The following is a 14,130-nucleotide window of genomic DNA, read 5'->3' on the forward strand; positions in this document are numbered from 1 at the left end:
GGACTTCCAGCACCGAGATACATGATTCCAACAGTATCTCCCCAACCCTGGGACATCCAGCACCGAGATACATGATTCCAACAGTATCTCCCCAACCCCGGGACATCCAGCACCGAGATAGATGATTCCAACAGTATCTCCCCAACCCTGGGACATCCAGCACCGAGATAGATGATTCCAACAGTATCTCCCCAACCCTGGGACATCCAGCACCGAGATAGATGATTCCAACAGTATCTTCCCAACCCTGGGACATCCAGCACCGAGATAGATGATTCCAACAGTATCTCCCCAACCCTGGGACATCCAGCACCGAGATAGATGATTCCAACAGTATCTCCCCAACCCCGGGACTTCCAGCACCGAGATACATGATTCCAACAGTATCTCCCCAAACCCTGGGACATACAGCACCGAGATACATGATTCCAACAGTATCTCCCCAACCCTGGGACATCCAGCACCGAGAGACATGATTTCAACAGTATCTCCCCAACCCTGGGACATCCAGCACTGAGATACATGATTCCAACAGTATCTCCCCAATCCAAGTCTTCCAGCACCTAGATACATGATTCCAATACTATCTCCCCAACCCCGGGACTTCCAGCACCGAGATAGATGATTCCAACAGTATCTCCCCAACCCTGGGACTTCCAGCACCGAGATAGATGAGAAGGTGCAGAGAAAGAGTCACTACAGCCTTCTACTCACTATCCAGATGAGAAGAAATACTGCCATTCTTTCATCGTTGCTAAACCCTGGAGCTCCCTCTCCTGTGACAGCGGGGAAGCATCTTCACTGGATGAACACACAAAAAATGCCGGAGAAGTCAGCTGTCCGGCAGCATCTATGGAGGGGAATGAACAGTAGAGGCAGAAAGTTGTAAACTCAGCCAGTTCCAACATGGGCAGCAGCTCCCCAGCATTGAGGACGCCTTCAGAAGCTGATTGCTCAAAAACGTGGTATCCTGCATTGAAGGCCCCCATTACCCAGGGCATTCACTCTTCTCATCACCATCACCATCAGGGAGGAAGTACAGGAGTCAGAAGGCACACACTCAACATTTCTGCACAAGCTTCTTTCCCTCCACTATTAGAGTTCTGAATGGACATTGAATCCTTGAACAGCACCTCACGATTTTCCCTCTCTTTCTACATTACTCATTTAATTATATATATATATATATATATATATATATATATATACTTACTGTGATTTGTAGTTTTTAGTTCTTTTTGTTATGTATTTTAATGTACTGCTACTATAAAACAACAAATTCAACAACATGTGCCAGTGATATTAAATTGGAGTCTGATTCTGACACTTTGACCCAAGGCTCTTAATCAGGACTGGTGAAGGGTCCCAGCCTAAAACGTCAACTGTTATTCCTGTCAATAGATGCTGCCTGACCTGCTGAGTTTCTCCGGTATTTTGTGTGTGTTGCTCCGATTTCTAGCATCTGTAGAATCTCTTGTGTTTATCTACTCCAGAAGGATGGCAGAGGTTCCAATGAGGCTCGCCGCCACCTTCTTAAGAGCAATTAAGAGTTGGGCAGTGAATGCGAGTCCTGAGTTTCACATCCAGATCCAGGGACGGTAAGAGGAAGCAAATGAAGCCAGCACCACGGCCAACCTAGGATAATGAGCAGAACTTGACAGCTTCGCTGTTGCAGTGATTTCAGCCTGTAGTGACGGTAGACTGCAGCCAATGATATTTTCTGCTGTCTTGACAGTTCACACAGTGATTTCAGAGTGTTTGCATCTCGTGTTACGTCACACTGACCTAGATTCTGAGCAATTATACTGCTGAGTGCCCAGAAAAAACACTCCCCAACAGTATGCTCTGCCTTCAGCTCAATGAACCTGCCAGTGCTGCTTGCAAGGATTTTGTTCTGTTGTTTTTTTTACTGTCCTCGTATTCCTGCCGTGGTTTGTAGAAACTCGAGCCTGCACTTATTAATTTGAAAGAATGCTCATGATATGCTGGTGTCACCACTTCTCAGTGGTGAGTGAGTGTCTGTTTCTCCAGACGTTCTCTGATGCCGCAAGTTATTGATTTCCTGGTTAAGACTGCAATTAGGATCTCTGCTGTCCCTCGCACATGTCCCTCAGCAAAAGTTGCCCGACTTTCTACTGCCACTGCGTTAAAGGTTGTGACATTCAAAAACTACAGTGAACTGGCAAGGCAGCAGAAAATACCTACCATCACTGCAGGACTCCTATGTGTCCAGGACAATGAAGTGGGTAGGAGGTCATTGTGGACACTACCCGCCCAGAAACCTGCCTTTTCCAAAAGCTCCCTTCTAAAAAGTGCTGTAGGCCTCAACCATCTTAAAAGTTTCTTCCTCAGGCAGTTAATTTGATCAACCAAACACAAAATTCTGGAAGAACTGAGCAGGCCAGCCAGTATCTATGGAAAATAGGAAACAGTCAACATTTTGGGCTGAGACCCTTCGTCAGGTCTGAGAAGGAAGAGGAAGAGCTGGGAAGTAGATTGGTGAAAGAGATTAAGGGCTGGAGAAGGGAGAATCTGATAGGAGAGGACAGAAGGCCATGGAAGAAACGGAAGGAGGAGGTGTTCATGCCACACACATCAAAGTTGCTGGTGAACGCAGCAGGCCAGGCAGCATCTCTAGGAAGAGGTACAGCTGACGTTTCAGGCTGAGACCCTTCGTCAGGATTAACTGAAAGAAGAGCTAGTAAGAGATTTGAAAGTGGGGTGTTCATGTCAACAGGTTGGAGGCTACCCAGATGGAATATAAGGTGTTGCTCCTCCAACCTGAGTGTGGCCTCATGGACTGACATGTCAGAAAGGGCCTCCTCTACTGCCACAGTGAGGCAACCGGATGGCATGAACATCAATTTCCCAAACTTCCGGTAATGCCCCCTCCTTCACTAACCCCCATTCCCCTTTTTCCTCTCTCACCTTATCTCCTTACCTGCCCATTACCCCCATCACCCCCTCTGCTGCTGCTCCCCTTTCCCTTTCTTCCATGCCCTTCACTCACTGCACTGTAAACACGTTCAATGCTGTTTATATAGTAAATACGTGCTGGTATTTATGTGTTGATGCACATTTTAATCCAGATCTGTACTTCAACTTTATTTTTATATAATTCCTTATTCTTTATGGTTGTTGAACGTTGTTTTTCATTGCACGTCGCACCTTCAGCAACACACCACAATAAGTTCCTAATACACATAAATGTATATGCAGGTAATGTCCTTTCTTTCTTTTCAAATCTTTTTATTATTATTATCCAAAATTAACAAGAGTACGTGGAAGTAGGCAGATAATGTTGATCCTTAAAGCTATTATGGTGTGATTTCTCGTTTACACTTGTGCAGCTTGTTTTCTTTTGCACACTGGTTGTTTGTCAGTCTTTGGCTGTGTGCAGTCTTCATTAATTCTGTTGTGTTTCTCTGTTCTACTGTGAATGCCCGCAAGAGAACAAATCTCAGCGTCGTGTTTGGTGCTGTAGATGTACCTTGATAATAGATTTCACTTGTACTTTGTACTTTTGTAGTTTGATCCTTGACATTACAAATAGTTTCTCTAGTTCTAGTTTACATCTGCAGTAAATGTGAAGGCCAGCTTGCTGATTTCCTAACTTCGTGTGCTCTTTACCGCCTTTGCATTTTGTGCCATTCACAGGCTGTGCGGTCTGTTAAGGATGAGTACAACATGACTGTGTGCAGTTGAAAGGCTGTCTTAAGAGATTATCAACAGTTCCGGTCAGCGACCCTGTGTCTAAATCCAGCCAAAACTGCTCAGGACCCATGCAGGTGCAGGTCCAGAGCTGTGGCCAAAAGCCTCTTTGAACTCCTGGCTGTTGAAGAGGAATTATCAGAATGTAGTCACCCTGACAGTGGCTGGCAGATGACTAGCTGCGTTGCTGAGTGGTGAGATTACAGGTCACAGCCGCACGTGGTGTTCAGCACTGTGCCTGTACCAGCATGTACTGGCATCGCCTGGACAACTGCGATGTCGAGGCTCCGTATGGGCTCTGCGTCTCCTGAAATAAAACTGGCTCTGCCACGCTAGCAGGTGGAAGTGTTCCAGTAAGTCCCAAAATGTGAAAATGTGTGCACAGTGAGGAAAAAACTAGATAGTTTATAACCCACACAAATGCTGGTTAGGCGGCATCTGCGGAAATGAATAAGCAGTCGATGTTTTGGGGTGAGACGGCGAAGGAAGGGGCTACGGTTCAGTTCAGTTCATGACACTGGCCAGAATTCGTGTGCACGGGGCTGCACAACGACCCAAAGACACCCGACCACAGGCTAAACCTGGACATTTTGAACATCAGCTCCCAGAATGGGAACACACCACCATGCAGAACCACAGTTTGAGTGTCACTGTAGATCAACGATCCTGACAAGGCCCCAGCCACCCTGAAAAGGTAAACAGATTAGAATCAGAAGAATTTAACTGTTTACAATAGGTACAATTAGGTACTGTTTAACTGGGTACAATTGGGCCGCGTGGGGTTGTTGGCCAGAAGGCCTGCTACCATATGATATCCCTGAATAAATAAGTAAATAAATAGAGAGATGCATAGATATAGATAGATAGATAGATAGATATAGATATAGACAGGTAGCAATAGGTAGATAGATGGACAGATATAGAAAGAGAGAGAGACAGTTAGGTAGATAGACAGATGGATAGATGATAGATAAATAGATAACTGCAATAACAAAAGCAGCACTTCAGGAGGTGACTCACCGTAATATGAATTGGTTCCCTCAACTCTGTACAAGAAAAGTTTTAATTCAACCAATGTTTATAATTCATTGTCAATGAGAAGCTTTGCATTGACCTTTAGAAGTGAGTAAAATTATCAGGTTGTAGACAGCAAGAGTTGTGGAATGAGTAATCCAGCACTGTGGATGAGTGACAAAGGACATCCCCAGCCTAGGCCCCCACTCCACACTTGAGGGCCAGTGGACAAGGACCTCCCCAGGCTAGGCCCCCACTCCACACTCAAAAGACCATGGACAAGAACATCCCCAGGCTAGGCCCCCACTCCACATTCAAAGGCCATGGACAAGGACATCCCCAGTCTAGGCCCCTGCTCCACACTCGAAGGCCAGTGGACAAGGACATCCCCAGCCTAGGCCCCAGCTCCACACTCAAAGGCCAGAGGACAAGGACATCCCCAGCCTAAGCCCCCACGCCACACTTGAGGGCCAGTGGACAAGGACATCCCCAGCCTAGGCCCCAGCTCCACACTCAAAGGCCAGAGGACAAGGACATCCCCAGCCTAAGCCCCCACGCCACACTTGAGGGCCAGTGGACAAGGACATCCCCAGGCTAGGCCCCCACTCCACACTCGAAGGCCAGTGGACAAGGACATCCCCAGCCTAGGCCCCAGCTCCACACTCAAAGGCCAGAGGACAAGGACATCCCCAACCTAGGCCCCTGATCCACACTCGAAGGCCAGTAGACAAGAATATCTCCAGTCTAGGTCCCTGCTCCACACTAGAAAGGTCTGCGGACAAAGGACATCCCCAGTTTAGGCCCCACTCCACACTCGAAGGCCAGTGGTCAAGGACATGCCCAGTTTAGGCCCCTGCTCCACGCTCGAAGGTCAGTGAAATCAATGGGTGACAAAGGACATCCTCAGTCTAGGCCTCTGCTCCACACTCAGTGGACAAGGAAATCCCCAGTCTAGATCCCGACACCACAGTTGAAGACAAGAGATATAGATGGGTGATACGTGACATCTGTAGTTGTCAGGCTGACCCAGGCGAGGAATCACAATGCCGTTGCTTCGGCACCCCTGGAGTTTGTGTCTCATTAGCAAATCCAGTAGGTCAGTACTGAAAATCGAATCCCACAGGTCGATCAGAAATCGGGAAGTTATAGCCCAATGGCTGAATCCTGGAGTCTGGAAACCAGGAGGCCTGTCGTCCATTTAGTGGACTGTCCACGTGTGGATGGGAGGGATGAAAGGGGCTTATTTTGCTGTTGTTTTGTTGCTTTTTGTTCTGTTTCATTATGCTCTGCAGAACACGTTGGACTTGGCATGTTGGCACCGGAGTGTGTGGCAAACACTTGATGGCCTCCCCCAGCACACCATTAAGCTGTGCTGGCCCTAAACAAGAGCAATGCATGTTTCAATGTATGTGATCAATAAATGAATCTGAATCTGAATGAGAGGATGTTCAGCTCTCTTTAATTTTTAATGTTGCCTGGGGGTGAAGCTGCTGAGAAAAGTAGGTCAGAGACACAGAACAGGCCGTTTGTCTCATCTGTCAATGCTGATCTGTTATCCTGCCTACTCCCATTGACCATACCCTTCCATAGCCTCCCCTCCCCTCCCCAAGTTGGATGATCAGCCATGATCATAATAAATGGCGGTGCAGGCTCGAAGGGCCGAATGGCCTACTCCTGCACCTATTTTCTATGTTTCTATGTTTCTATATCCCTCCTCTCCCTATTCAACCATTGACCATACCCTTCCATACCCTTCCATATCCCTCCCTTCCCCATTCAACCATTGACCATACCCTTCCATTCCCCTCCCCGCCCTATTCAACCATTGACCATACCCTTCCATATCCCTCCCCTCCCCATTCAGCCATTGGCCATACCCTTCCATATCCCTCCCCTCCCCCATTCAACCATTGACCACACCCTTCCATATCCCTTCCCTCCCCATTCAACCATTGACCATACCCTTCCATATCCCTCCCCGCCCCATTCAGCCATTGGCCATACCCTTCCATATCCCTCCCCTCCGCATTCAACCATTGGCCATAACCTTCCATATCCCTCCCCTCCCCATTCAGCCATTGGCCATACCCTTCCATACTCCTCCCCTCCCCATTCAACCATTGCCCATACCCTTCCATATCGCTCCCCTCCCCATTCAACCATTGGCCATACCCTTCCATTCCCCTCCCCGCCCCATTCAACCATGGGCCATACCCTTCCATACCCTCCCCTACCCATTCAAACATTGACCATACCCTTCCATATCCCTCCCCTCCCCATTCAACCATTGACCATACCCTTCCATATCCCTCCCCTCCCCATTCAGCCATTGGCCATACCCTTCCATATCCCTCCCCTCCCCCATTCAACCATTGACCACACCCTTCCATATCCCTTCCCTCCCCATTCAACCATTGACCATACCCTTCCATATCCCTCCCCTCCCCATTCAGCCATTGGCCATACCCTTCCGTATCCCACCCCTCCCCATTCAACCATTGGCCATACCCTTCCATATCCCTCCCCTCCCCATTCAGCCATTGGCCATACCCTTCCATACTGCTCCCCTCCCCATTCAACCATTGGACATACCCTTCCATATCCCTTCCCTTCCCATTCAACCATTGACCATACCCTTCCATTCCCCTCCCCGCCCTATTCAGTCATTGGGCATACCCTTCCATTCCCCTCCCCGCCCCATTCAACCATGGGCCATACCCTTCCATACCCTCCCCTCCCCATTCAACCATTGACCATACCCATCCATATCCCTCCCCTGCCCATTCAACCATTGACCATACCCTTCCATATCCCTCCACTCCCCATTCAACCATTGACCATACCCTTCCATATCCCTCCGCTCCCCATTCAACCATTGACCATACCCTTCCATATCCCTCCCCTCCCCATTCAGCCATTGGCCATACCCTTCCATATCCCTCCCCTCCCTATTCAACCATTGACCATACCCTTCCATATCGCTCCCCGCCCCATTCAGCCATTGGCCATACCCTTCCATATCCCTCCCCTCCCCATTCAACCATTGGCCATACCCTTCCATATCCCTCCCCTCCCCATTCAACCATTGACCATACCCTTCCATATCTCTCCCCTCCCCATTCAACCATTGGCCATACCCTTCCATATCCCTCCCCTCCCCATTCAACCATTGACCACACCCTTCCATATCCCTCCCCTCCCCATTCAGCCATTGGCCATACCCTTCCATACTCCTCCCCTCCCCATACAACCATTGACCATACGCTTCCGTATCCCTCCTCTCCCCATTCAACCATTGACCATACCCTTCCATATCCCTCCCCTCCCCATTCAACCATTGACCATACCCTTCCGTATCCCTCTCCTCCCCATTCAACCATTGACCATACCCTTCCATATCCTTCCCCACCCCATTCAACCATTGGCCATACCCTTCCATATCCCTCCCCTCCCCATTCAGCCATTGGCCATACCCTTCCATTCCCCTCCCCGCCCCATTCAACCATGGGCCATACCCTTCCATACCCTCCCCTCCCCATTCAACCATTGACCATACCCTTCCATATCCCTCCCCTCCCCATTCAACCATGGGCCATACCCTTCCATATCCCTCCCCTCCCCATTCAACCATTGACCACACCCTTCCATATCCCTCCCCTCCCCATTCAACCATTGACCATACCCTTCCATATCCCTCCCCTCCCCATTCAACCATGGGCCATACCCTTCCATATCCCTCCCCTCCCCATTCAACCATTGACCACACCCTTCCATATCCCTCCCCTCCGCATTCAACCATTGACCATACCCTTCCATATCCCTCCCCTCCCCATTCAACCATGGGCCATACCCTTCCATATCCCTCCCCTCCCCATTCAACCATGGGCCATACCATTACATATCCCTCCCCTCCCCATTCAACCATTGACCACAGCCTTCCATATCCCTTCTCTCCCCATTCAACCATTGACCATACCCTTCCATATCCCTCCCCTCCCCATTCAACCATTGACCACACCCTTCCATATCCCTTCCCTCCCCATTCAACCATTGGCCATACCCTTCCATATCCCTCCCCTCCCCATTCAACCATTGACCATACCCTTCCATATCCCTCCTCTTCCCATTCAACCATTGACCATACCCTTCCATATCCCTCCCCTCCCCATTCAGCCATTGGCCATACCCTTCCATACTGCTCCCCTCCCCATTCAACCATTGGACATACCAATCCATATCCCTTCCCTTCCCATTCAACCATTGACCATACCCTTCCATTCCCCTCCCCGCCCTATTCAGTCATTGGGCATACCCTTCCATTCCCCTCCCCGCCCCATTCAACCATGGGCCATACCCTTCCATACCCTCCCCTCCCCATTCAACCATTGACCATACCCTTCCATATCCCTCCCCTCCCCATTCAACCATTGACCATACCCTTCCATATCCCTCCACTCCCCATTCAACCATTGACCATACCCTTCCATATCCCTCCGCTCCCCATTCAACCATTGACCATACCCTTCCATATCCCTCCCCTCCCCATTCAGCCATTGGCCATACCCTTCCATATCCCTCCCCTCCCTATTCAACCATTGACCATACCCTTCCATATCGCTCCCCGCCCCATTCAGCCATTGGCCATACCCTTCCATATCCCTCCCCTCCCCATTCAACCATTGGCCATACCCTTCCATATCCCTCCCCTCCCCATTCAACCATTGACCATACCCTTCCATATCTCTCCCCTCCCCATTCAACCATTGGCCATACCCTTCCATATCCCTCCCCTCCCCATTCAACCATTGACCACACCCTTCCATATCCCTCCCCTCCCCATTCAGCCATTGGCCATACCCTTCCATACTCCTCCACTCCCCATACAACCATTGACCATACGCTTCCGTATCCCTCCTCTCCCCATTCAACCATTGACCATACCCTTCCATATCCCTCCCCTCCCCATTCAACCATTGACCATACCCTTCCGTATCCCTCTCCTCCCCATTCAACCATTGACCATACCCTTCCATATCCTTCCCCACCCCATTCAACCATTGGCCATACCCTTCCATATCCCTCCCCTCCCCATTCAGCCATTGGCCATACCCTTCCATTCCCCTCCCCGCCCCATTCAACCATGGGCCATACCCTTCCATACCCTCCCCTCCCCATTCAACCATTGACCATACCCTTCCATATCCCTCCCCTCCCCATTCAACCATGGGCCATACCCTTCCATATCCCTCCCCTCCCCATTCAACCATTGACCACACCCTTCCATATCCCTCCCCTCCCCATTCAACCATTGACCATACCCTTCCATATCCCTCCCCTCCCCATTCAACCATGGGCCATACCCTTCCATATCCCTCCCCTCCCCATTCAACCATTGACCACACCCTTCCATATCCCTCCCCTCCGCATTCAACCATTGACCATACCCTTCCATATCCCTCCCCTCCCCATTCAACCATGGGCCATACCCTTCCATATCCCTCCCCTCCCCATTCAACCATGGGCCATACCATTACATATCCCTCCCCTCCCCATTCAACCATTGACCACAGCCTTCCATATCCCTTCTCTCCCCATTCAACCATTGACCATACCCTTCCATATCCCTCCCCTCCCCATTCAACCATTGACCACACCCTTCCATATCCCTTCCCTCCCCATTCAACCATTGGCCATACCCTTCCATATCCCTCCCCTCCCCATTCAACCATTGACCATACCCTTCCATATCCCTCCTCTTCCCATTCAACCATTGACCATACCCTTCCATATCCCTCCCCTCCCCATTCAACCATTGACCATACCCTTCCATATCCCTCCCCTCCCCATTCAACCATTGACCATACCCTTCCATAACCCTCCCCTCCCCATTCAACCATTGACCATACCCTTCCATATCCCTCTCCTCCCCATTCAACCATTGACCATACCCTTCCATACACCTCCCCGCCCTATTCAGCCATTGGCCATACCCTTCCATACTCCTCCCCTCCCCATTCAACCATTGACCATACGCTTCCGTATCCCTCCTCTCCCCATTCAACCATTGACCATACCCTTCCATATCCCTCCCCTCCCCATTCAACCATTGACCACACCCTTCCATATCCCTCCCCTCCCCATTCAACCATTGACCACACCCTTCCATATCCCTCCCCTCCCCATTCAACCATTGACCATACCCTTCCATATCCCTCCCCTCCCCATGCAACCATTGACCATACCCTTCCATATCCCTCCCCTCCCCATTCAACCATTGACCATACCCTTCCATATCCCTCTCCTCCCCATTCAACCATTGACCATACCCTTCCATATCCCTTCCCTCCCCATTCAACCATTGACCATACCCTTCCATTCCCCTCCCCGCCCTATTCAGCCATTGGCCATACCCTTCCATACTCCTCCCCTCCCCATTCAACCATTGACCATACGCTTCCGTATCCCTCCTCTCCCCATTCAACCATTGACCACACCCTTCCATATCCCTCCCCTCCCCATTCAACCATTGACCATACCCTTCCATATCCCTCCCCTCCCCATTCAACCATTGACCATACCCTTCCATATCCCTCCCCTCCTAATTCAACCATTGACCATACCCTTCCATATCCCTCTCCTCCCCACTCAACCATTGACCATACCCTTCCATATCCCTTCCCTCCCCATTCAACCATTGACCATACCCTTCCATTCCCCTCCCCGCCCTATTCAGCCATTGGCCATACCCTTCCATACTCCTCCCCTCCCCATTCAACCATTGACCATACGCTTCTGTATCCCTCCTCTCCCCATTCAACCATTGACCATACCCTTCCATATCCCTCCCCTCCCCATTCAACCATTGACCACACCCTTCCATATCCCTCCCCTCCCCATTCAACCATTGACCATACCCTTCCATATCCCTCCCCTCCCCATTCAACCATTGACCATACCCTTCCATATCCCTCCACTCCCCATTCAACCATTGACCATAACCTTCCATATCCCTCTCCTCCCCACTCAACCATTGACCATACCCTTCCATATCCCTTCCCTCCCCATTCAACCATTGACCATACCCTTCCATTCCCCTCCCCGCCCTATTCAGCCATTGGCCATACCCTTCCATACTCCTCCCCTCCCCATTCAACCATTGACCATACGTTTCCGTATCCCTCCTCTCCCCATTCAACCATTGACCATACCCTTCCATATCCCTCCCCTCCCCATTCAACCATTGGCCATACCCTTCCATATCCCTCCCCTCCCCATTCAACCATTGACCACACCCTTCCATATCCCTCCCTTCCCCATTCAACCATTGACCACACCCTTCCATATCCCTCCCCTCCCCATTCAACCATTGACCATACCCTTCCATATCCCTCCCCTCCCCATTCAACCATTGACCATACCCTTCCATATCCCTCCCCTCCCCATTCAACCATTGACCATACCCTTCCATTCCCCTCCCCGCCCTATTCAGCCATTGACCCTACCCTTCCATATCCCTCTCCTCCCCATTCAACCATTGACCATACCCTTCCATATCCCTTCCCTCCCCATTCAACCATTGACCATACCCTTCCATTCCCCTCCCCGCCCTATTCAGCCATTGGCCATACCCTTCCATACTCCTCCCCTCCCCATTCAACCATTGACCATACGCTTCCGTATCCCTCCTCTCCCCATTCAACCATTGACCATACCCTTCCATATCCCTCCCCTCCCCATTCAGCCATTGGCCATACCCTTCCATATCCCTCCCCTCCCCATTCAACCATTGACCATACCCTTCCATATCCCTCCCCTCCCCATTCAACCATTGACCATACCCTTCCATTCCCCTCCCCGCCCTATTCAGCCATTGGCCATACCCTTCCATACTCCTCCCCTCCCCATTCAACCATTGACCATATGCTTCCGTATCCCTCCTCTCCCCATTCAACCATTGACCATACCCTTCCATATCCCTCCCCTCCCCATTCAACCATTGACCATACCCTTCCGTATCCCTCTCCTCCCCATTCAACTATTGACCATACCCTTCCATATCCTTCCCCTCCCCATTCAACCATTGGCCATACCCTTCCATATCCCTCCTCTCCCCATTCAACCATTGACCACACCCTTCCATATCCCTCCTCTCCCCATTCAACCATTGACCATACCCTTCCATACTCCTCCCCTCCCCATTCAACCATTGACCGTACCCTTCCATATCCTTCCTCTCCCCATTCAACCATTGGCCATACCCTTCCATATCCCTCCCCGCCCCATTCAACCATTGACCATACCCTTCCATACTCCTCCCCTCCCCATTCAACCATTGACCACACCCTTCCATATCCCTCCTCTCCCCATTCAACCATTGACCATACCCTTCCATACTCCTCCCCTCCCCATTCAACCATTGACCGTACGCTTCCATATCCTTCCTCTCTCCATTCAACCATTGGCCATACCCTTCCATATCCCTCCCCTCCCCATTCAACCATTGACCATACCCTTCCATATCCCTCCCCTCCCCATTCAACCATTGACCACTACCCTTCCATATCCCTCCTCTCCCCATTCAACCATTGACCATACCCTTCCATACTCCTCCCCTCCCCATTCAACCATTGACCGTAGGCTTCCATATCCTTCCTCTCCCCATTCAACCATTGGCCATACCTTTCCATACTCCTCCCCTCCCCATTCAACCATTGACCATACCCTTCCATACTCCTCCCCTCCCCATTCAACCATTGGCCATACCCTTCCATATCCCTCCTCTCCCCATTCAACCATTGACCATACCCTTCCATACTCCTCCCCTCCCCATTCAACCATTGACCATACCCTTCCATACTCCTCCCCTCCCCATTCAACCATTGACCATACCCTTCCATATCCCTCCCCTCCCCATTCAACCATTGACCATACCCTTCCATATCCCTCCCCTCCCCATTCAACCATTGACCATACCCTTCCATTCCCCTCCCCTCCCCATTCAACTATTGACCATACCCTTCCATACTCCTCCCCTCCCCATTCAACCATTGACCATACACTTCCATACTCCTCCCCTCCCCATTCAACCATTGACCACACCCTTCCATATCCCTCCCCTCCCCATTCAACCATTGGCCATACCCTTCCATATCCCTCCTCTCCCCATTCAGCCATTGACCATACCCTTCCATATCCCTTCCCTCCCCATTCAACCATTAACCATACCCTTCCATATCCCTTCCCTCCCCATTCAACCATTGACCACACCCTTCCATATCCCTCCCCTCCCCATTCAACCATTGACCACACCCTTCCATATCCCTCCCCTCCCCATTGAACCATTGACCATACCCTTCCATATCCCTCCCCTCCCCATTCAACCATTGACCACACCCTTCCATATCC

At 50.6% G+C, this 14,130-nt stretch overlaps 1 pseudogene; it reads left to right on the plus strand.

The window, feature by feature from the left end:
- The first annotated feature begins 1,497 nt into the window (after nucleotides 1-1,497).
- The window catches only part of LOC134358132 (sin3 histone deacetylase corepressor complex component SDS3-like), a 74,038-nt pseudogene continuing 61,405 nt past the window's right edge, over nucleotides 1,498-14,130 (plus strand).

The sequence above is a fragment of the Mobula hypostoma genome, chromosome 18 (genome assembly GCF_963921235.1).
Source record: "Mobula hypostoma chromosome 18, sMobHyp1.1, whole genome shotgun sequence".
Lineage (NCBI taxonomy): Eukaryota > Metazoa > Chordata > Chondrichthyes > Myliobatiformes > Myliobatidae > Mobula > Mobula hypostoma.